General features: G+C 42.5%; 1 long non-coding RNA gene and 1 pseudogene across 1 annotated transcript; both read left to right on the top strand.

Moving 5' to 3' along the window:
• Positions 1-9,114: 9,114 nt before the first annotated feature.
• LOC120655434 lies at positions 9,115-14,641 on the top strand (annotated as a pseudogene).
• A 3,207-nt stretch (positions 14,642-17,848) lies between these two features.
• Positions 17,849-18,487, top strand: LOC120653996. Its single transcript, XR_005666928.1, has 4 exons — positions 17,849-17,987; positions 18,052-18,195; positions 18,269-18,310; positions 18,376-18,487. It is a non-coding gene; the product is annotated as an uncharacterized LOC120653996 (long non-coding RNA).
• Positions 18,488-22,693: the final 4,206 nt, after the last annotated feature.

Genomic DNA, 22,693 nt, shown 5'->3' with positions numbered 1-22,693 from the left:
CGAGGTTTATAGTCGGATTTCTATCTTCAGCTTGAGTAACTCCTTCTAGGTTTGGAATATGCATAGATAACTTTCTATTGATATCTGAATGATAACGTTGCCTTGCTTCTGCTGTCATTAAGCTATCTTCTTGTAGACATCGACGGCCATAATGCTCACAACATTGGCACTTTTCTGAAGTCTTACTAATCTCATGTTGTTCCTCTATCTGTGGCTTTGGTGCTTCATAGTTTCTCTTATGCTTTTCATTGTTCCATGCTTCAGCTACTTGCCTCTTCACTGGTCCGGTAGGAATCTTTGCTTTGGTCAACTCCATGCTATGAGGTGATGCTATATTAGGCTGCAACCTTCCTTGTAAAACACGAGCTTGCATAGCTAACAACTTCTCTTTATCAAACGGTGGCAGACCAGTTGGGAATTGATTATCACTGCTAACAGGGTTGTGGCTCCTAGGAAATGAGGCTTGCTCTGTAACATGTTGTTGGATATTGACCCTGGTTGGAACCATTGCTTGTACTCCCTGAGTTTGTGCTGGGATGTTGAGGTCTTCTTTCTCCTTTCTGCTGGGACTCACCATCTAGTTGCGTGGTAAGGATGAGGTCAGTAGAGAGAATGAAAAAAAAAGAAAGATCGAATTAACAAAATCCATGATATCCTCTTCAACTCTTGGTGGTCGCAACTTAAAGAAATCAAGGTGGAGGGGAGAAAGATATGGGGGTAACAGAAAGGAAAAGAGAGCATTCTTATCTTCAGCTTCTTTCATTTGTCGATCATTGTAGACGCTTGAAGGCTTCTACTATTGCAGTCAGTGTTAACATGAACTCCTTTCTTGACATCCTCGAAAGGATTAGGTAGAAAGACGGAGGATAACAAGGAGGGGGAGGTATAAAAGAAGAACCCATCTAGGCAACTGATGTCATTGTAGTTAGAAGACCCACAATACACCAACAATCATTACAAAGAAGCGAATCAAACAAGGTCATAAAGACAAACATCATCATGCAAACACAGAATTCCACCAGACAACACAGTCAAAGACGATGCTAAACGTTGCTAATAGATCTAGAAGGGGTACTCCTAATCATGGTTATATCTTCCATCTTCGTCATTGATGACACTTGTCTCCTTCAACTTGTCCAGCGTTGACTTCACCATCGTGATTGCAGTAGTAGTGATAGTGTCACCATGTGGCTCAAGCTTGATTCTTTGGTAGTGCTTTGAATTTTCCATCCAACATGAGTAGGAAGGTGAGCAGGTGGTATTATTTCCAATTCAACTCGACTCCTTATGATGAACTAGCAGTTCTATTCTTAAGATGACTTGGATCTCAGATGACTTGGACAGGCATTAGGATACATGACACGGATCATCTAATTTTCTTGAATCATGAAAGATACTTTGGAATAAAAAAATCAAGGGATGATTCCAGAGCGGTATTGTTGTTATTATTATTATTTTGGAAAGAAGAGGCACAATGTGAAAACTGAGCACATTGTAAACAAATTAAAAGAAAATAGGCTCAAGAAAGATAAGTTAAAAGAAATTCAAGGATGGAATTTGTATAATCATACATCAAGGAGGATTAAAATCAAGGAGTGATCCAGAAGGGGAAATTAGACCTACCAGAATTGAGGGTCTAACGTTTGCAAAATAATAAGGTGCAAATGAGAAAGGGGTCAGACGAAAAAGGTGAGTTATCAAAGCGGATTGAGAGAAGAAAAAGCTAAGGAGTTAGAATATTCAAAGGAGGGGGTCAAGGAATAAGTATGAATGGATTTGATATCAAAAGAAACCTTAGAACACGGCCATTGCTATCTAGGCTTACGTCCTACAGTCGATACAGCTCTGATACCACTTCTGTCACACCCGGTTTTAAGAGGAAAACCGAATGCATAACTATATGTATGCCAGGATCAAATTTCATACATATAGAGACATCATAAGTGAATAATCAGTACGGTATCACGAAAAAGAGAACTAAAACAAATGAAACACTATCAGAGTTTACAGCTTATCCTGGAAACGAAGGCTCCAAACTTCACAGGCAATCGACTGGGGGTTGCGTACGCCTAGAACTCAGCATCATCTTCAAAAGACTTCACAGCAACTTTCCCTTCTGAGCAGCAGTAAGCAAGGGTGAGTACACTTATGGTTGGTACTCAGCAAGGCCACAAGAAATAACCAGAAAATGATTTAATTCCATCTTTAAGTTAAATTAATCATGTGAGGGTCTAAGCCGCTCCTGACCGTGAGCACGGCTAACCGGTTAGTTTTAACTCTGCAGAGGTTGTACACTTTCACCACAATTCGCGTAAAAGTTCCGAAGAACTTTGAACCCAACCACGCAATGTGCTAGCTAGGCACAATACCACACTTCCGAGGTGTGACTGCATAGGGACGCTACGAGGCCTTTACAAAGATTCCCTAACCTATGACAATCCGCTAAGGATTCAAGTCAAAGCGGTCATAACACTGTCCTAATGAGGTGGTACCTTGCCAAAGGACCATTAAACAATACCAATTGCCCCAAGAGGACCGAGCTATACCCCATCGATGCATCCCCTTTTGCCCTTTCGGTAAGACTGTCACAAGCTAGAGTCTCTAATTAATCAGCCAAGACCAGAGCCATATAGTATTGTGGTTGCACTGTTTTCTTGGGTGGTTCTCCATGTTCCAATTAAATCATCATAATACTCTTGTAAACAAGCATAGACAGAAATATGGTTAGGGTCACTTGCCTTTCTCCAACGAAAAGCTACTCTTACTGCTCTTCACTGCTCTTCAGCCTTTGCTCACTTGGAACTCTTGATCTTCAATCTTCGAACAGCGATCCTTCTACTCGGAGCAATCATGGAACAAACATACAAAGCAAACAAGAAGATACAACTAAGAACAATACACCAGAACAAAAGAAAGGCTTTAAAAGAACGTACTAAAGGATAGGGGTCGCTGCTACGGTTACGAGAGCGCAAGAAACGCGGAAAACGAAGCTAGAACAGCGAATCTATGGACTAAACGGTGCTTCAGGGATCTAGTTGTGATTAACTATGGACATGAAGTGCTAGCAAAAAGGATTTGTGAGGCACATTAAAGTATGCTCACAGAGGATAACAAGGTCATAAAGCTATCGCACACGTTGCAAGGATCACGTGAGCGCGAGAATCGATGAAAACGGAGTTAAAACGTGAAAGATATGGCTAAAACAAGGTTTCACGGGCTTATTTGTGAAGAAACAAAGCTTTCAGGGGCTAGATCTAAAGAAACCAGGGGCCTAAACATAATTAAACCTTATACGCAGGGGTCAAATTGCAAAAACACGACTCACGGACGGCGGGTGGGATTTTAGATAAACTCAGGGTTTAAAACGTAAAAGGAAGGACCTATACGTAATTATTTTTGAACACTGATGGACTGCGGGTTTATTTTGTGGAAACTTGGGGACTCTTTTGCAAAATACCCTAGGGTTGACCGGTATTGGAACTGTTGACTTGGATTTAGATTGGATCTGGTCCGTTGGATGAAGATCGAACGGTGCAGGGCGAATCGGTGGAACGGGCGGCGCTGGCTCACCAGCGGACGGCGGCGCACGGCGGCGGGCTCGCTGGACTTCGCCGAAATGGCGGTCCGGGGCACGGATTCGGGAGCAGGTTGGCCGGGAAGCGAGCTGGAGCGATGGAGAACTCCTCTAGGGGTTCGGGACGAGGCGCCGAAGACCGGAGGGCGGTGCTCGCCGGCGGGGCGGCTCGGCGGATCAACAACGAGCGATTGCACGCGAGAGGAGCCGCGAGAGAGAGAAGGAAAAGTGGCCAGCGGGGTTCCTTACCCTGCTCTGGAGCTCCGGCGGTGGCTTGTGGGACAAGGAAGGAGCGCGGTGGCGGATCCAGCGGTGGCGCAGAGAACTCGACGAAGGCAGCGCTAGGGCTAGGGTTTCGCGCGAGAGGCGGCGGCGGCTTCGAAGAAGGGTTCAAGGGGGTCGCGCGGCACTTAAATAGGGCGGGGACGAGGCCTCGGCGTGCGGGCCACGCAAGGCGCGGGGAGGCGCGCGCGGGGGCGGCGGACGGGCTCGAGCCAGAGTCCGGCTCAAGGTGGGGGACGCGCCTGACGGGCGGGCCCCACGCGTCGGCGACAGAGGGAGGAGGGGGGGCGCGAGCTGGGCCGGGGAGGGGAACTGGGCCGGCAGTGGGATTTTTGGGCCGCGGGGAAAGAAGAAATAAGGGAGAGGGAGAAAGGAGAGGTGGGCCGGCTGGGCTGAAAAGAAGAAGAGGGTAAAGGAAAGTCTTTTCTATTTTTGAAAGGATTCAAACACATTCAATTCAAATTTGAATTCAAGAATTCAAATTCAAACTGAACAACAAACAATAAAACTATGCAAGGAAAGTATGAATGCAACACAAAAGAACAACCTTATTTAATTGAAAAAAACAACCAATCTATTTTCTTTTACACTAAATTCCCTGTAAAGAAAATAAGTGTTGGATAAAATTTTAAAATTACAAGAAAATTGTTGTTTTATTTTTAATTTTAATCACATCCTGAAATTCAAAAATTTCAGGGTGTGACACGTCCCGACCAAATCGGAGGCCCAGTGCGAAATGCTAAGATGAGGCCCTAATTGTCTAGTAAAATCAAAGTATCAAACAATAGTAATAAGTTACATATAAATGAGATATTTCAAGAATTATTGTACCTATTTTTCACTTGAAGAACTTTATTCTTTGGATATTTTTTGAAATAAAATCTTCAATAATGCGCTCGTAATTAATCTTCTCCAGCTATCACTCTCAAGTGCTATCGTAGCCAAATCGTTGAGCCTTCCTTGTGTCATTGTAGAACGCAAGTAGGACTTTAATAGCTATCATATTTTTCTATATGTTGTTTTGCTCACCACATGACTTGCATTTGCAGTGGAAAAAATAAAATTAATAGACGTATTATTATCATCAAGACATCAACATAATCAAACGAGGAAAGAAGAAAATAACACGAAATTAAATCTTACTCTTGGCCTGGCCTTCCGCCTTAGCGAGTGCCTCTGCAGCCAATTGCAAATGCAAGTGACGATCACGATGGAACAGACCTGCGATGGAATTGGATGCAGAATTGCAGATGGGCGGTCTGGGCTCTGGCGCGAGTCCTACTCGCCAACGCCGCCGGCCGCGATGCTCATGCTACTTGGAGCTTTGGATGAGTCTGCCGTCCGCGAGGCGCGACGTACACGCAAGGGCGATGGCCGATGGGCCGCCTGCCGGGCGATGCCTGCCGCGATGGCGATGGCCGAGAAGCTGAAGCATCACTGCGTAAGTTGGGGGTTTCACTTCGTGCGTGCACCGATAGAATTGGAGGGCCACCGATCAGTTAAACTTCTATTAATTTGGGCCTCGTTTTCTACGAAATGGGCTGCAAACTCATAGAATTGAAGTCTCCTATACTACTATATAATAAGATATACTTTATATTTTGGGGGCTCTTCAAATTTGGGGGCCCTGTGCGGTCGTACAGCCCGCACGGGCCCAAGGACGCCCCTGATGCACGTAGAGAAGCCATCATAACTTTCGTACGAGTAATTTTCTGTACTTGAAGTGATCCAATGGTTGCTAACAGTTATGGTTTCTAATTCATTCGCACGGGCAGTTCTAGTGGTACATTCGGACATTAGCTTAGGATGTACAAGGGTATTTTAACGTCATATGAGCACTTCAGGGTCACTTTTTACAAAATAAATAAATAAATACCCTGGAGGTCTGAACTACTGATGCATGAAAATCTTTCAGAGAATCATGAAATGGGTCCTTGTGCGGCAGGTCGTGTTCGCTGGCGTCCATGCCCATGGTTCTGAAGGCTCTAGTGCTTGGCATCCTGAATCAAGTTGGAAAACTGATACGAGTTATGATCTTATGTCATGTTCTCCAGTTGTAAAAACTTGTACAATTTTTTTTTGTATGAGCAAAGCAGAGCAATTTCTGGGGTAGTGGGTGCTTACTTCAGGCATAACGACATCAGGTGGAGGAGCACACATGTGAGGGGAGCACAGAACCTGCAAATGTCAAGATCAAGGCAGTATCATAAGAAGAATTGAAGAATCATCGTGCCACGTGCGCGTTCACCAGAAGCATAGACCATTTTTTTCATGTAGTATCTGGTGTGATTTCAGTTTACATAGAGTGACCCAGGATATGGAATGTATAAGAATATAGCAGAGCAAAGGAAACAGTGGTTGGATGAGACATTTTTTTAAATAAGGTGTGGATAAAGTCTAATTCAGAATCTTCTTTGATGTTCTAACACTGTGTCTGTTGGTCCAACAGTGAGAAGTAGGTTGTTAGGACCTGAAAATAAATGGAGAAAGGATTAATGTGGCACACAACAATAGCCATGAAGGCAAAGTTCATACATTTAGTTTGCAAAGTATAAAATAGAAGGGTAGAGTTAAGCTAAATTCACAAATACTCATTTTTTTTAAAAAAAGATGAAAATGAAAAAAGTAGAGAATATGCAAACTATAGACGAGATGCAGAGCTGTTACTCAATGGTTTTCTATGCTCTCACCATCAGCAGCAATTGCTTTTCTTTGTCCACAGCCATTTGTTCAGAAGTGGAATTACTTTGCCATTCTGCAGAACATGGTTAACCAATCACAGGACAACAACAATCAATATTGTTTTGGAGGCAAGAAATTGCTTGTAGCTGAAATGTGTATCGTTGATGTTATACAGAAGTCCAAAAGCACAGTGATGCATATGTAACATCTGAAAGGGAATCAACACTTTCTACTGCAAGTGAAAGGAATCATACTTCATACTGTAAGACTGAAAGTGCCAATGTAGATGGCCTCTTCAGTTCAAATAAAATGTTTAGGCTTTGAACTCCACCTCAAAAGTTTGAGAAGAGATATTAAGGTGGAGGAAAAGGACCTCTTCAGTTACACATTGAATTTGTACGTGGGTCTTTATTTAAGGTTGTAAAGATGAATTATACTTAAATATGCAACCTTCTTTTTGTAGTTGATGTATCGTTATTTGGCTACGGAATATGGATTTATAGTTCCCTGGTTATCATAAACTTGACAAATGCAATTTTTTTCTATTTGGAACAAAAACACATGTTTCTGTAATTGGCAAGTTAGGTGTTTGGAGCGTAATCTTCAGCTACATGAATTATATATTCAAGCCTCATAAATATTGTTCCCATTTCATGAATTTACATTTTTTGAACCAACTTTGAACATATATACATGAATGTTCCCATTTCACCAATGATAGTATATGAGAAGATATGAAGCCAAAAGATTGGATTATTTTCGTCTAGTAGCACATGCATTTAAATCCTGAATATTGATTTGGGTGGGGGTGCCTCTGCATATGAAGAGGCCATGAGTGTTCCCATATTTGCCTATACAATTGGTTTCAAAAGGTAATCTATTGAACTCTGAAACAATGGGATTCATCTATTTGTATCATAACTAACTCATTTTGCACAAATTCCACTCAGCTCCATGGCAACTGAAAAAAAATCCCCATCCTCAAAGAGAAAATTGCATATTTAGGACTCCAAACATTGCGCTTCGTAGTTTTGCCATTCCTAACATTGACTTCATAAAAATAGGACTCCAAACATATGCCACTTGATTTTGTTGCCATTAGATGTATTTCATCTCTTTTTTCTAGTATTTATCCTTGTATTTGGCAGGTGAATTGACCATTCCACCCTTCTTCTTTTTTCACCATATGCATTTCTGACTGAGGGCGCTAGCGCTAGGCAGGCGCCCTGGCTGCCGCCGCCCTAGGCAGTGTTGGCAGGCAGGCTGGCCACGCCGCCGGACTGGGCATGCTCGTCGACGGCACCACATCACCGCATTCAGCATCCGCGGCCATGGTGGGCGTGGCTAGAGCGCCGCCGCCCTCGGCCATGGTGGGCGGGGCTAGAGCACCGGCGTCCTCGGGCAGGGCGCGGCCATGGCGTGCGTGAGTCAAGGGCAAGGGCGGCAAGCAGTGGTGGGGTGGATGCCGGCGGTCACCCCCTCACCCGTCCCTACAAATGATTTTCAAATTTATTTCAGAAGTTCGTTTAAATAAAAAAATAGCAAAACTTGTTAAAAAAAGTAAATTTTTTACCATAAACCTATTTTTATATTTAGAACTAGAAAAAAATTAAAAGCACATTTCATAGTATAAAATGATTATGAGTTTGAAACCATAGAGTGAGTCTTGAGTTGTATCAGATAAGTTAGTGTGGGAGCTATTTATTGTGGTTTTCACACCTTGAACTAATATGGACACTCAAATTAGATTTTAGTTTTTTTTTCTAAATTATATAGGTTGCAATAAGTTTCTAGTAAAAATTTCATATTTTTTAAAATGTTTTGCTAATTTTAATGAATTGAATGATTTTTCAGAATAAATTGAAAAAAATTAGGGGCGGGTGGTGGCTTCACCGGCCCCTAAAAATATTTTGATCCATCCCATGCGTGTTTTTTGATGTTGCAAACATTGATTTTTATGTTGCAAGCGGGTATTCTTGATGCCGCAAGGGGCGTCCAATGAAAAATTTGCCCTCGAATGCGCGGACGCGCAGCACCGAAAGTTGATTCATAGAAAACAGGGCATCAAATACATATACAACTAATAAGATGTTTTTTGGATTATCACTAGCCAAAATTAAATATTAATAGACTCTCTTTGCCGTGAATTGAGCTCAGCTGACACAGTTCTTTATGGTGGGACGTGCCCAGCTATAGGTCGAGTCCTCGATTTGGCATGTGCTCATATTTTTCAATATTTATTTCAAGATTTATCCCGCGGTAGGCAATTTGGCTGCAAGATAATATGGTTAATTTTGCCAATATCGATCTCTCGGAGCTGCTTATAAGGCTAGGGTGGTGCCCGTACACGTATACAAGCGGGTGCGTGGTTTTGGGAAAAAAAAAAGTTTTCTTTGCCGCACTGTTTCGCTTGACATGTCGTCACAAGAGGTCTACGTTTTGAGGCTGACCGCCCCTGTGTCCGCCACGCCTGACGCCAAGTCTACGTCATCACCTTGCTAGCTGACGCCACGGCTGCGCGCGTGGCCAGAAGCCCGGAAGAGGCCCGAACTTGAACTTGGCCCCCAAGGCAGCGCACCAGCGAGTCAGCGACCAAGCCGATTCCACCTTCCCCGCCTCCCGTCTCCTCTCTTCCATACAAAAACCCGCGGCACCGCCGGCCATCGCGGTCGCCAATTCTCCTCTCGAAAGCCCCGAATTGATCTGATCCCGGGCTAGAGCAGACTGCAGAGGGCGGGGGTACAGTACGGGTACGGCTGCCTGATCCTTCGCACGGGCCGGCTGATTTGAGGGAGACGAGCAGGATGTCGGGGCGGCCGAGCCGGATCGCGGTGGTGGTGGAGGATCGGTGCCGCCCAAACAAGTGCGGCCAGGAGTGCCGCAGGCGCTGCCCCGTCAACGCGACCGGTATGTCAGCTTGACGGTAGCTAGGGGAATTTCCAGTTCTATTTTGAATCCATCGCCGCTTCCTGCTTCCAGGGGTGGTCCGTGGTCGGCTGGGATTAGCATTTGGTTATTAGGCGATTACATGATTACGGACAGATTTGGAAGATCAGTTACACGATTGCCTATTTTGCCAAAAAAAAATCTAGTAATTCGGATCATTCGGGTCTTTCGTGCACAGCAGCTTACCCTCGAAATTCAAACATTCAGAGTCTTTCCTGCATTGCTTACCCACGAAGTTCAAGTATTCAGGGTCTTTCCTCCTCAATTGCTTACCCACGAAGTCCAAGTATTCAGGGTCTTTCCTGCTCAATTGCTTACCCATGAGGATGAAAATAACCTTTCTGTAACTGCAAACCACGTCAATTTTACAGGAGTTAAATGGTACTTTCTCCCCATTTTGTAAAACTTCGAGTCACAATTCCTAAAATTTTGAAAATCTCAACCAAATTTCGGTCTACAAGTTCTACCAGCTCATTCCGATAGTTTTTTTTTATAAAAAAAAAGAGGTAGGCTGAACCCTGTACTGAACATCTGAAACAAGAATGCAGCTTATGAATGACATCCAAAAATAGAATGGTAGTTCATTGGTTATCAAATAACTCTGTTTATTTGCCTTGCCATTTTTGTCGAAAATTAATTATGCAAATGCAAAATGGTAAAATGTCTCTTAGTTGAAACAACCATTGTCATTCCCACATTCAGTCTAGAGGCCAAGTATGTATTTCTATCACAGGTTTCAATGTAGTTTAATTTTAGCTCAATGAATCGTTTTAGTATGCTAGAGTTTAGCTTTACTGGAAGCTCTGTTCAATTTGCTGAATGATCGCTGGTTATTTCATATTGCTCTTGTTTATCTTATGACCTTATTTGTGAATTGTGATTCACTATCCACATTGGTAGTGCGCCAGTGCATACAAGTTACGCCATCGTCGAAAGTCTCCTTAATTTTTGAGGATCTGTGCATTGGGTGTGGTATTTGTGTGAAGGTTAACTCTTTCTCCACTGTAGATTACCTTAGGAGTTAGGATATTGACTCAAGCTAGTTCTTAACATAACTCCTTGCAGGTATGTCCATTTAACGCTATTCAAATTATAAACCTGCGAAGGGAACTTGACAAGGAGACGACACATCGCTATGGACCAAATTCATTCAAACTTCACCGGTAAAATGATCGTTATACTCAATCATATCTTTTTTTTCCTAAGTCTTATAACCCTTTTCATTTTTCAATTAGTCTATCTGTAAAAGATGTTTATCCCTGAATTGATAAGATATATAATGCCACCATCCCTTTCAGACCTTCTCCCCTAACCTTCATAATCTTCTGCAAGCTGCCTGTTCCAAGGCCTGGACAAGTTTTGGGCTTAGTGGGGACAAATGGTATTGGTAAGTCGACTGCACTTAAAATTCTGGCTGGAAAGACGAAGCCCAATTTGGGTAAATTCACGGTAAGTAAAATTGAGCACCTTTTCATTATCCCTGCAGAAGTCACTTTAAGCTATGAACTATATCTTCCAATCTTACAGGATCTCCCAAATTGGGATGACATTCTAAGACACTTTCGTGGATCTGAACTTCAGAAATACTTCACTCGCCTTTTGGAAGACAAAATGAAGGTACTTCTACAGTTGTACTTGTTGGCGTGACATTTTGTTTTCCCTAATCAAATTTTACATTAAACAAAGATTTTCTGAGCATTAAAATTTTAATAGTCAATTTTGTTCATACTCCATTCCATTTTACAATTCAAAGACAATTTTTTTGATAAAATTTGAAAGGTGCTAATGTAACAGATAGTTTAGTATATTTCTTTTTAATTATTCTAACATCTACTGCTCCCTCTATTTTTCTTGCTCAACGTATCCTTCAAGTTTGGTGCTCTGTTGGCATTATTTATTCTTATTCCACTAGGAAATGCAATATTTATTTGGCCTAGCTTTTGAGGTTAGTTATATGTAGTAAATATAAATATATGTGTTATATGTTCCCTTTAATGTGTCTTAATGGCAAGCAGTTATTAAATATCAATACCTCGATCATATCCAAAAGTCTGTTGAAGGGAAGGTTGGTGACCTTCTTAACAAGAAAGATGAGAGACAAGTCAAAGATACATTGTGTGATATTCTTGAACTGAAACATGTAATGGACCGAAATGTCTCAGATTTATCTGGTGGCGAGCTCCAGAGATTTGCAATAGCTGCCCGAGCTATGGAAAATGCAGATATTTATATGTTCGATGAGCCATCCTGCTATCTGGATGTGAAACAGAGGCTGAAAGCTGCACAAGTCATTCGTTCGTTACTTCATCCCAAAAAGTAATGAAAGCTTACATTAAAGAACCATAAGTCCGTTGAAATATTTGAGATCACCCTGCAGATAATAAACCATTTTCCTAAATTTTTGCAGCTATGTGATTGTTGTGGAGCATGATCTTAGCATTCTTGACTACTTATCAGACTACATATGCTGTCTCTATGGGACTCCCGGAGCATATGGTGTTGTCACTTTGCCCTCTTCAGTAAGAGAAGGAATCAATATTTTCCTGAATGGTTTTATCCCATCAGAAAATATGCGTTTTCGTGAGGAGAAACTTACATTTAGAGTAAGTAATATTATTGCAGTAACACTTCTCAGAGCTGATTTACTTGTTGCATTTTTTGAGTCTGATGCGATCTTTTTTGGCTTATCAGGTTACTGAGTCTGCTGAGGAGATAACAGAGGGTGAGACTTACCAAAGCTACAAGTATCCTAACATGGTGAAAACAAGAACTGGCTTCAAGCTTTCAGTCATGAAAGGAAGCTTTAATGATTCCCAAATAATTGTATTGCTCGGCGAGAATGGTACTGGGAAGACAACATTTATCCGTATGCTGGTATATATCCCCTTGTTCTTCAAATATGTTTTTTTCGCAGCGATAGAAGAAAAATGATTATGGAGTCTCTGATCTTTGGTTTTCATCTGAGTATCAGGCGGGACGAGTGAAGCCAGATAAAGTGAGAGATAAAGAAATTGATATGCCTGCGTGTACAGTCTCATACAAACCTCAGGAACTGATATCCAAGATTAGCTCTACCGTGAGAGAGCTTCTACAGAAGAAAATATATGGATCTTGCAGTCAAGCACAGTTTAGATCTGATGTCATGAAACCACTGAAAATTGAAGAACTCATGGACAGACAGGTTGCAAATCTTTCTGGAGGGGAGGGAGTTACAAAGGGTTGCACTTTGTCTTTGTCTCGGAAAGGTAATAGTAAACTAGATTACTCCCTACGTTCTTTCTCTCAGATTTGCTGGTACAGACATTCTCTTTCAATTGCCACCTGGAACGTTTGGACAACACTATGAAAGTTAAAATATTTTAAAGATGCTCATGTGGAAAATGTCATGTGGATACATCATATTTTAGCTAATTCTTTTCTTAATATTCCTAATAACTAGAATAAATAAGCATATATTTTACTAAGCATCCCACTTTATTTCTATGTGCAGCCTGCTGATATTTACCTCATAGATGAACCAAGTGCACATCTTGATTCAGAGCAGCCCCTTCTTGCAGCCAAGGTCATAAAACGGTTTATCCTTCATGAAAAGAAAACAGCTTTTGTCGTTGAGCATGATTTTATTCATGGCCACATACCTTGCTGACAAGGTAGTCGTCTTTGAGGGAAAACCTTCTGTTGACTGTACTGCAAATGTGCCTGAACCCCTGATATCTGGGATGAACCGCTTTCTATCAGTTAAGTTCAGATTGCCTTTCCCCTCCCATTCGACCATAACCTAAAAAAAAGTAGAGGACTACTTGAACTTTCTTTTAAGCATTTGCTGATGACATATGCAAAAAGATTCTTGGATTTGAATAGCCCAAGAATAGTTTACTGGTAGTTTATGGTGTATAGGATGAAGTAATAGATAATGAATTTTCTAGATTATTTCATTGGCATTTTGATGAAATGTTGAATTTTTTTGACACTTTCAATCTCTCTCTGTACCGCAGCATCTAGATGTCACTTTTAGAACAGATCCAACAACATACAGGCCTCGGATTAACAAGCTTGGATCTACAAAGGACATTGAGCAGAAGGCTGCAGGGTGTCACTACTACCTTGATTATTAACATAAGAAATATCAACCTTTTCGAAATACATTCATCATTCATAGTGTCACAATTAAGTCTTCAATACTTTCCTCTATATGCAGAAAGCTTTCGCTAAGGGCACATCTACATTTTGTGAAAGTTCTAATGGTGGCAAGATCAAATGCTCGTGCTACCGTTTTCCTAAATGCAAGCGCATTAACGTCGGCCAGTGCTATCGGTATGCTTGTCTAGGTTTTTATGTTTAACATGCACATCCCACTAATTGTTGTGGGATAGGAGTAGGTTAAACACTAACAGTAATTGCTTGTCTCACTTTGTACGGCTGCCATGGCACAGGGCATTTTTGAAGCTTGTGGACGTGAACACTATGGGCCACCAAAATATCTTGGCAAATTATCCATTGTTGTGTCTGCCAGTGCTCTCGGTATATGTTTCTGTTCTTTTTTCAACTATGCACGTTGATTCTCCTTGCTGTTTCAAAACTCTAATGCTTGTGTTATTTTGCATGGCTGCATTGGCATCAGGCACGTCTCCGCACTTGCAGACTTGAATTCTATGGATTGGCAGCTCGAACCTTGGCAAAGTAGTATAGCAGCGGAGATAAATTTCTTATGATTTTTAGATATTGGTAGTTTACTTTATCACTCAATTTTTTATTGGCAATTTTATTGATTTGGAAGGTTTTGATGAAACCATCCGTGTTGTTTGCAGGTCATATTGAATGACATTTGGAATAAACTAGCATGAAGCTATTTATTACCTGAATGGTTTGCAGTTTGAGCAAGTAATGACATGAACGTCAAATGTGTTGTTGAAGACTCAAAATAAGACGAATATCCCGGGTGGGAAAAGAAAGATGGATCTGCTTATAGCCTGCAGTTATATGGAAGTTTGAGTGAATTTCTTGTCAGTTTCAGGCCACTCTGAAGTCTGAACTATGTCGTTGTTTAATATTCAATTATCAGGAAACTTTTATGTATTCTCATCAAAACCATGGATTGAGTATTTATTTTCAGGATTGTTCTTGATTGACGCTGAGTTGTTAACTTATCATACCGTATTTTTGTTACTATCAAACAATTTATTACCTTACAAATGTTTACCCTGTTATGCTGTTTACCTGCCTGTGTGTTTCAATTCCCTGTTACTGCTTTCTAACAAATGATATTTTGCATTCTCATGGATTAAAAATAATTGTCCTTAGTTTTTTTGCACTTGTATCTTTATTAACATAATAATAATAATATTAAAATCTTGTTGGTTCATCAATTGTCGTGGGTATATTTGGTTTGAAACTGTCACGAACTGGCCTAAATAATTGTAGGCCATCACCATTGCGAGTTCGATTTGCTTGCAATTTGTGGTTAACTGGATACACATTGGAAATTGTTTCTTCAAATTTTGGTGATTTTCTTACGCAATGTAGGAAATTTGAGGAGCCAGTTTCCGAACAATGCCACAAAGGCTAAATTGCTCCTGGCGCACCTAAGCCTAGTCATGGAAACATTGCTCTGCTTTTATCTGACTTGGTCGTGAATCAAACAAACGCACATGCTGTATTCTTCCAAGTCATAAATTTTTTTGACAAATTATCATTTCCATGTGAAAAGCAATTAAATGCCACATCAAATTGGAAATGGAGATGTAATCCGTAATCTTTTTATGTGTGTTATGCAAGTCAAAAAAGAAAAAAAAATGGTGTGGTAACCATATGAAACGCCTATTATCTATCATGGGCTTGGACCAAGCGGCCTAGGTAAAGTAGAGAGGCAAGTAAACTTAACCCAAGTTTGGGCCGAGCCCATTGGAACGAAACACAACCCAGATTACGCGGTTTTTTTATTTTTATATTTTTTATTTTTGTTTTTTACAAAAATATATTTTCATGTTCGAAATTTACATGAATATACCCGGGCGCCCCGCTGCCGGGCGGCCGGGTCCTGGCCGCCCGGCAACCGGGCGGCAGGGGCTTATCTGCAAAAAAAATCGACAAAAAATTGCGCCGAGGTCCATGAAGGACCGGCCGCGCGGCAGCGGAGCGGCCAGCTCTCCAGGCCGCCCGGCAGAGGAGCGGCGGGCCCGGCAAAGGAGCGGCGGGCCCTGGCCGCCCGCCTGCGGGGCGACCAGCTCCCCCAACCCTATATAAGGTGTTGGCTGCCCCTCACCCCCTCATTTGGCTCACTAAAAATCCAGAAAAAAAGAAAAGAGAGGGAGGGAGGGAGAGGAGGGGTGAGGGAGAGGGAAAGCGGCGAAGCCCTGCCGGATTTTCAAGCCGGCGACTGTAGGTAACTAAAATTTTCTACATTTTATAAATAGATTATGTTGTAATTATTTTTTTGAAACAGTAGATTAGCAATCAGTTCAATTATTGTTAGGAGTGATTAGTGGTACATTTAGATGCAGTTACTTATAGTGATTAGCGTTGATATAGTACATTTAGTGTTAGATTTAGTATTAGAAAATACTAGAAAATTGTTAGAGAAGTATTAGAAAATCAAAAAAAAATTGCAAGATAATATTAGAAAATTGTAGAAAAGTTAGAAAATTGTAGAAAATTATAGAAAATGTTAGAAAATTGTAGAGAATGTTAGAAAATTGTAGAAAATGTTAGAAAATTGTAGAAAATTATAGAAACTATTTTGTTGAAACAGTAGATTAGCAATTAGTTTAATTATTATTAGGACTGATTAGTGGTACATTTAGGTGTAGTTACTTGTAGTGATTAGCGTTGATATAGTACATTAGCAATCTAATTAATTAATCTTAAAAATTGCAGATAATATTAGAAAATTTATAAAATGTTAGAAAATATTAGAAATTATTATAAATCGTTAGAAAATCTTAGAAATTATTTAGGAAATATAAGGAACTATTAGAAATATTTAGATGTGTGTGATTGTATTGTATTGTTTTGATCTTACGTGGTAGGTATGGCCGGGGTTACTCCTGCGTTGCTGGACCCAACAATAGACTCGGGGCACCGGTCCTTCCTTGCGAAGGTTCAGCACCAAGAACTAAACGTGCTGCGTCCACGTCCACCTGCAGAGTTGGTTCCTGTAGACCCACGATGGGTGCCCAGGTGATATGTCGTCTATTTTCTGTTTTTATCCGTTATACATTTTGTTATATAATGTATTAACATTTGTGCACTGTATGATGCAGGCTGAGCGAGGCAGGTCTTCTCACTGTGGCTTGTCTTGCTGAGAGTGCTTTGGTGAAGCTAGACAGGTCTCTACTTTCATCTCTCGTTGACAGATAGAGACCTGAGACACACACGTTCCACCTCCCTTGTGGGGAGATGGCACCGACCCTGCAGGAAGTTGCGATGCTGCTTGGTATTTCTATCACCAGAGACGCTGTCGGGCCCCGAGTGGTACCTTCTACATGGCTGGAGGATCTTGAGGAACGTTTTGCAGGTGTTGCCACCACGATTGATCCTGAAGATTTCAATGAGCACCCACAGTTGAAAGGCCCTTTCCAAGTCATGGCTCCTACAGTTTCAGGTACAATTTCGTACAAAACGATGTGTTGATGTATTTTATGGCTTTGAAATACCTCATGTGTTTCTTATTCTCAATGTTCGTACTTCATTGCGGCCGGATATGTTGGCAGCCGATGCTGATAAGTACAGCGTGACTAGATCACTCGAGGCATACCTGCTGTGGTTGTTTGGGTACATCATATTCAACAACTCACATGGCCACTGTGTGGATAGGGTGCTTCTACCCTACGCACAAGAGATCGCCGATGCAGATGAGGATGCCATACCCTTATATAGTTGGGGTTCAGCGGTTCTTGCATGCACATATCGTGTACCCTGCAAGGCATCACGGCAGAATGATAGGAATGTTGTCTTAACGGGGTGCCCAATTCTGCTACAGCTTTGGTCTTATGAGAGGATTGCTATTGGTCGTCCCATGATTGACTAGTCACCGTACAAGCCGGATATGTATGGTGACACGGAGGACGACAGACCCACCATGGGGACTCTCTGGTACTCTCGACAGGTATGGACCCGATAAAAATTTATATTCTATGCATACTATGGTCATACATTATTCCCTCAATACCTTTCTTATGGACAAATAATTTTTATTTTTGCAGAAAACATGGGCACATGTACAGACCCAGCGGTCTTATCCTGAGTTTGTTGCCGAATTTAATCGATTGACCCCAGAAGACATTGTGTGGGAGCCATACAGTCCTTCGGCTATAGCCGCACGTGCCCCGCTTGGGATATCTTCGATGTGCACACAGGACCAGGGCCTATGGATGACTATTGCAGCTTTGGTGTACGACGTTGCAGTTGAGGCCCACTGCCCGGATAGAGTCATGAGGCAGTTCGATCAACGCCAGTCTTTCCCTGTGTCTTCAGCGTTGGATCGTGTTCAGCGCCATGATCATAGGTAACAAAAAAGTATAAGTCCCCATGTACTAATAATGTGAAACTAATTTCTATTTAACGTGCAGTTTATCAAGGGCTGGACATCCTTTCTCGACAATGTGGGTCACTAGATTACAACCATGGGTGGCTGCGTGGGATGATGCAGGCGAGCAGTTGGCTGAGGATACCGGTCCACACACTGAGCCTTCGTTTCGGGCGTACCTGACCTGGTACGAACCGAAGACTCATTGCCGTTTGACGTATGTTGACATGCATCCACAGCCACATGTTGTGACTTCGCAGGATCGCTATGCACGACACAGGGATGAGGCATTAGCTGGGGCGGTGAGTAAATGTTGACGACATTTTCGATCTTTTAAGATTTGTATACTAAGTTTTTTTGGTTGCAGTTCGAGGCCTGTAGGTTGCTTGAATTAGATTGCTCACTGAATGTAATGAGGATTCATGGCGAGTCTACGATGAGCATGCCGGCACAACTCGAGGCCTGGACCACTCAACGTGATAGAGGCCTTTGGTACGCGGACGGAGTACGAGGATTTCTACGGATCGTCGCAAGCGTCGACGTCGGTTCCTTGTGGTCCCGCATGGCAGCAGCCTCCCTTGTACCACCGACAGTACGAAAGGTATGGTGTGATATTTACCGATTCGTATATTTATATGCAGTATTTAAATACGACTCCACACAGGGTACGGGTACCCCGGTTCTCAGCCCTATGGAGGGCCAGGTGCCTCGCAAGGGGCTCCATTTCAAGGAACCCAGTTTACCTCTATGCCACCATCTGGAGGGACTTTAGGTAAATATGTGGTGCATTTATTTGCTTATGTTTTATGATCGAAGGCTCATACGTTATTATTTATACTCAGGATCACAACAGTTCACCAGAGCCGCCACTAGGAGGATATGAAGGAGCTTCTTCCTGTCCACCACCACCACCACCTCCAACACAGGGTACGTACAATAATTTGTACGGAATTGCATTCACCTATTGAATGTTGCTTAAAATTTTTTTTTTGTGATCTGTAGGGTGGTCTGAAGACAATGATGGGGCCTCCTTGGACGACTTTACACGGTTATTTGCTACGCCTGCCCAGGACGATGATCCCAGCTTGCATATACCTATGGCTCTGTTACGCCGTCTTACCAGAGACGTGAGGCCACCGGAACGTCATTGCTACCCTACAGATCACGTACACGCACAACGTAAGAGAGGTCGGAATGGTAGGGGTGGTTAGTTGTTGGCACTTCTTTCTCTATTGTTATTATGGACTGTTTCGACTGTTCGGATTATGGTTGTTTATGATTGTGGTAGTTTACTTGTCATTTGTTTCTATAGATATTATTGATGTGAACTTGTTATGTTTGTGGGTTCCATAATGCTCGTGAAATAAGAGAAGTTCTTGCGAATTTTTTCCGTGATTTAATGAAGGACAAGTTAGGTGCGGGAGGAGTTAGCGGCCGAGATCCCATCGACGATGATGACGACTACCGCATACAGAGTAAACTTCGTGACACGCTCGTATAGCTCAAAATAGGGATCATAGTGTATCTAGCTGCGAGTACGAGATTACAAGTTGCCACTGCTCAGCACGGCGATCACGGGTTTCCCATATGTCGTATTGTTTGCCCAGACAAACGTGACAAAAGACGACAGCCCAATAGCAGTGCCCTTTCACCATTTCAAAAAGATGTGACAACATGGCAACCACACCAGCCTAGGATCCAGTAGGAGGTGCTTGAGCTTAACTCAGACAAGCTCAAATGGCTAACAAATAGGATGTATTTGGTGTTGTTATATTTGGATATTAGGAGGCTCCTGAGACAAAGCACCAAAATGCAGAGCTATGTGCTGCATGACATGTGAGAGTTGCATACTAATGATGAGAAAAACAGTATGTGCCCATTGGATAAAAGGGTACCTCTGTGTGGACATGAATCTTGCGCAGCAGCAGTGCCCGTGGATTAGTCTTTGATTCAGCCAATCAATCAGTATTTAATGAATTATTATGCATTCATCATAATGTGTTCTTCTATATATTATAATTAAATTTTATTAAGAAAATATTTGATCTGTAGACTGTAGTAAAAGAAGCTATCATATTATAAAGGAATAAAATCACTGATCTGGATCGATGCCACAATCCATTACCCTGGTTATTGGATTTGGGTCCTAGGTAGATTGAGGAGAGGAGGGGAGAGGGAGGGTCTATGCTGCTACGATACCAGAACTCCAGAAACCAATTAGTTGACATCTGATCAGATTTGTATCGATTCTTTAGTTGAGCTTTTATGGAAATTATAAGTATTGTGTACCCTTTTATCAATCATGATGTGCCTATCCCCAGTGTATCCAGCTGTTGGGCTGCCAGCACCCTCTCCCAGAGTCAGTCTACTACTCCCTCCGTCCCACAATGTTAGCATTTGTAGCATTCAAATGGAAGAAATAGGAGAGTAGTAAAATTAAGCATGTGCCCTTGAGTTGAAGTGGTATGGTCCCGGCTAGAGCACAGGTAAGTACTAAAAAAATTACGTTCCAGCACCTTCCAGCAGACATCGGAATTCTCTGTCCAAGCAAACTCAACTGATACCGAGTCATCTCTGCATCGCTCAGTGATCCATCTGACCGCATCTCTATCTACATGTCGAGGATGGACTTGCCGCGGTGGTGGATGCGCGACCAGACGGCCTCCTGAGAGCTGGAGTTGGCGGAGATGCGCGGTGCAGCGGCGGGCCGGTCCAGAGCACCGGCAGCGGCCTGCGCCTGAAGCAGTGGCGAGGCCGGCGGGCGAGCTTGGGGTGCGGGTTCTCCGCGAGCTGGTCGAGGAGCGTCTTGAGCACGCCGCGGCGGGGGTGGTCGGCGGCTATCGGGGTTGGGTTCGGCGGCGACCCTGTTGTTGTTGTTACTGGACGCGGAGTCGACGGAGCGGCGGGTGCAGGGGTCCCGCAGCGAGCGCAACCACTGCAGGGCCTGGAGGTCACGCATCAGCACGGCCGACGCCGACGCGGAGGACCCCGTCGGGCTGCGCCTCCGCCCGGACGCGCCGTGCGCATGGTGGTGGCGCAGGTGGATGCAGCTGGTCAGGTGCGCGTGGAGAGAGAATACCGATGATGGAGCGATGGAGGGTGGGGAGGTGCCCTGGGGACCGGCGGCCGAGGGGCCCGACACCAGCGGCGAGAGGTCCGGGATCTATGGGGGGGCCTTGTGCGGCAGGGGAAGGAGACGAGATGAGATTGGGGATTTTTCCTGTGCACACGATGGCATTGCCTTTTGGGGTGGGTGGGGGAATCCAAAGTGTGGGGCCCACAAATCAGCTAACAATGTTTATATTATGGGAAAAATTTTGGGTGCTTCAAATGCTAATATAATGGGATGGAGGGAGTACAATCTTATGGGTTTTGGGGCCACAGTTTTGCTGCTAAGTCATTACACTACTAAAAATGTACTGAACTTGTGGCTTAATTTCCCAAATATTTGTTTGAATTTTTATTAGTGTCTAACTTATTGATGTGACAATGAAACTTCTGTTATTTCAAACTATGTCATATGCACTGTGGATGACATGCCTAATGAACATGGCTTGCTTTATGTTCAGATTTTTTTTGTACCTGTTTCTTTATGTTCTCAGGTCTGAGCAGATCACTCTGTTTTTGTTACAGCCAAAGAAAGCTGAGGACAAGCCCCAGACCTAATCTCCATGTCAGATTTCTCTTTGATGTTCATGGTTAACTGAGGGCATTTGTACACCCACAAACATTTCCCAATCATTTCATGGAAAAAGTCTCTCCTCGATCCATCTTGAGAACATTTCCAGGTGGTTGTTGGCTGGTGTTTGAAGTTTGTTTGGTTCACCCACTTGGATTTGTACTAATATAATACCGATGTAGCTCATGCCGTTGCAATGTGCATGATGTGAACGAATGTCTTTAGAATAAGCAGCTATCATAGTCTTGCTGTAGTGTTTTCTGTTCCATGGTCAATGTTTTAATGAGGTATATGTTAGGCCAGTCTCAATGGGGAGTGTCATCGACTCATCGTACAGTTATCAAGACAGTAAAATAGGTAATCGAGCCGAAGGAGTATCATGGTGATGATATCCCTCTCACATCCCATGAAACCTCTCCTCGCACTTTATAATAACTCTACTATGTAAGCAAGATTAATGATCATGTACTTCTATGACACTCTTATTGAGGTTGGTCTTATAGTGCAATGTCTTTGTAGGGATCAATAAATAGAATTTGCTGCACTACACAAAACAAATGATTAATTGAGCAGTTCATTCGACATAGTACATAGAGACATGAAAAATCATATTCCAGTGCCTATGCCTTCTAGAAAATTGGAAAATTGAAATATTGTTTTAGATTTCAGGTGAACACATCAAACTTTAGAATAAAAATATGACAACTGTTTGAGAGAAAACCACATGGTATGAAAAAGCTCGACAGAGCGTGCAATGGTACAATTGTTATGCCCCAATTTAGCTTGCATAGAAACATGAATTGCAAACTGATACATATAACACATAATACATGTAACAGAGCAGACAACATGGTTTGTTTATGGATAACCTGGACCCAACACCAAACCGAATCATCTTGTCCGAGCTTGAGGGGTTAGAGCAACTCTAAGAGGTTGCTAAAAACTTGTTCCCTAAAATGATGTATTGGGGGCTATGCTAAATTTTTTTTCCCTAAAAACATATCAA

The sequence above is a fragment of the Panicum virgatum genome, chromosome 1N (genome assembly GCF_016808335.1).
Source record: "Panicum virgatum strain AP13 chromosome 1N, P.virgatum_v5, whole genome shotgun sequence".
Taxonomy (NCBI): Eukaryota; Viridiplantae; Streptophyta; class Magnoliopsida; order Poales; family Poaceae; genus Panicum; species Panicum virgatum.
The sequence above is the reverse complement of the archived record's forward strand: the minus strand, read 5'-3'. Positions and strand labels throughout refer to the sequence as shown.